At 37.2% G+C, this 2,514-nt stretch overlaps 1 non-coding gene across 1 annotated transcript; it reads left to right on the plus strand.

The window, feature by feature from the left end:
- Positions 1–2,103: 2,103 nt before the first annotated feature.
- Positions 2,104–2,210, plus strand: LOC131180351 (small nucleolar RNA R71). The gene has a single exon (XR_009149127.1). It is a non-coding gene; the product is annotated as a small nucleolar RNA R71 (small nucleolar RNA).
- The last annotated feature ends 304 nt before the right edge of the window (positions 2,211–2,514 follow it).

A 2,514-nucleotide genomic window follows, 5' to 3' on the forward strand; every position in this document is an offset into this window, starting at 1 on the left:
TTATTCCCTTAATGTCATCTATGGTATATCCTAAAACTTTCCTAAATTGTCTCAACACTCTTAACAACTTATCAGCCTCTAAAGTACTCAAGTTTGCATTTACAATTACTGGATAAATGTTATTAGTGCCAAGAAATTCATTCCTGAGCTGAGAAGGAAGTTGCTTAAGTTCTACCTTAGGTGCATCTTCTTCCTTGAATAATGGTTGCTTAGATTCAACTTTTTCCTTTTGTGTAAGTTGAAAAAATGGAGCAGAAATGAATGGTGGACTTCCCTCTAAATGTTGAGCATATGCAGCCACATGAGGGTTGTCATAGTCTATGCCTCCTCCATGAACCAAACAATTTTCAAGTGGATCTTCTAGATATTTCTTTCTGAAGTGTTCTTCAACCAGCTCATCAATGATATCAACTCTCAAGCAAGTATCAGCTTCAGAATGATGCTTCTTCATAGTGTTATTAATATTGAAAACCAATTGATCTTCACCAACTCTAAGAGTCAATTTTTCTCCCTTAACATCAATTAATGCTCCTGCTGTAGCTAGAAAGGGTCTTCCCAAGATAATTGGAATATTAGAATCCTCCTCCATGTCCAAAATGCCAAAATCAACAGGTATATAGAACTTTCCAACCTTCAGAGGCACATTCTCCAAAATCCCTTCAGGATACTTAATTGATCTGTCAGCTAACTGAAGAGAAATGTGGGTTGGCTTAAGATCTCCCATATTGAGCTTCTCATAAATGGAGAGGGGCATAAGGCTAACACTAGCCCCTAAATCACATAAAGCTTTTGTAGAACATGATTCCCCAATGTGGCATGGAATTGAGAAACTCCCTGGATCCTTGAGCTTTGGAGGAAGTTTCCTTTGGAGGATAGCACTACATTCTTCTGTCAAAGCTACAGTTTCATGGTCTTCAAGTCTCCTCTTGTTTGAGAGAATTTCTTTTAAGAATTTTGCATAAGAGGGCATTTGTGAAAGAGCATCAACAAAAGGCACATTTATGTAAAGCTTCTTCAAAACCTCTAAGAACTTTCCAAATTGCTTATCAAGCTTGGCTTTTTGAAATTTCTGTGGAAAGGGAAGTTGTGGCTTGTAGGGCTCTAGAGGTATATACTTTTCTTCCTTCTCCTCAATTTTCTCTTTACATTTTTCTGCACTCTCTTGTTTTTATTCTCATCAATTTCTTTCTCATTTTCTCTCTTCTCACTATTTTCACTTTTCTCATTATTTACACTCTTCTCATTATTTACAACTTTCCCACTTCTTAAAGTAATAGCTTGACACTGCTCTCTTGGGTTTTCTGGTTGACTTGGAAGTTTTCCAAAAGACTTGGTACTTGAGGAAGATGCTTGTTGTGCAATCTGATTTTCCAGCATTCTGTTATGTGTTTGCATCTGTTCTAGCCTTGCTTTCATCTCTCTCATCTCCTCATCATGCTTAGTTTGGTTAGCAAGAATCTGTTGTAATAAAGCTTCTGTGGTGGAACTTTGTTCTTGCTGTTTTGGTGGAGGATTCATATTTTTTTGCTGAAAATTAGGCAATAGTTGCCTATTTTGCTGATATGGAATTCCTTGTTGCTGTTGTGGTTGAAAATTCTGGTTTGAAACTTGACTTTGCTGATTTCCCCATGAAAAGTTGGGATGATTCCTCCAAGTTGGATTATAGGTTTGAGAGTAAGGATTCCCCATTTGTTTGTTTCCATAATTACCAACATATGCTGCTTGCTCTCCATAGTCTACTCCACAGCTGGTAGTTCCTTCGGCATAAGCCACTTGTTGTGAACTTCCAGATAATGATGATGAACTAACCAACATACTCAAATCTTCCATCTTCTTAGCCAAGACATTTATAAGTGCATCAAACTTTGCATTAATCATGTTGAATGGATCAAGGTCATACATTCCAGCAACTTGCTCCTTTGAGTTGGAGCTGGTCCTCTTGGACTACTCCAAAGATGAGTATTCTTTGCAATTTTCTCCAATAGCTCATAAGCTTCATCTTCATGCTTCATAATAAATTCTCCTCTTGTTTGAGCATCAATAATCCCTCTAATTGCAGGAGTGACATTTGTATAAAAATTCTAGTTTATCATCCATTTTGGAATGGCATGATGTGGGCATTGTCTCTCTAATTCCTTCCATCTCATCCATGACTCATAAAGAGTTTCATCTTCTCTTGGTCTGAAAGCTGTCATTTGATTCCTCAATTCTTGAGTTTTCAGTGGAAAATATTGTGCAAGAAATGCATCAGTGAGTTGCTCCCAATTTGTAATGGAGTTGTGAGGTAAAGAATCAAGCCAATCCAATGCTCTATCTTTCAAAGAGAATGGGAATAGCTTCAATCTTGCTGCATCATCAGATACTCCAGGTTGTTTTTGCATGTCACAGATCATAGTAAATTTCTTTAGATGTGTGTGCGGATTTTCAAAAGGATGTCCCCCAAATTGAGAATTTTGAATCATTTGAAGAACTCCAAAATCCATCTTGTAACTATTTGCATCAATTCTTGGTCTT

This window comes from Hevea brasiliensis, chromosome 5 (assembly GCF_030052815.1).
Source record: "Hevea brasiliensis isolate MT/VB/25A 57/8 chromosome 5, ASM3005281v1, whole genome shotgun sequence".
NCBI classification, from domain to species: domain Eukaryota; kingdom Viridiplantae; phylum Streptophyta; class Magnoliopsida; order Malpighiales; family Euphorbiaceae; genus Hevea; species Hevea brasiliensis.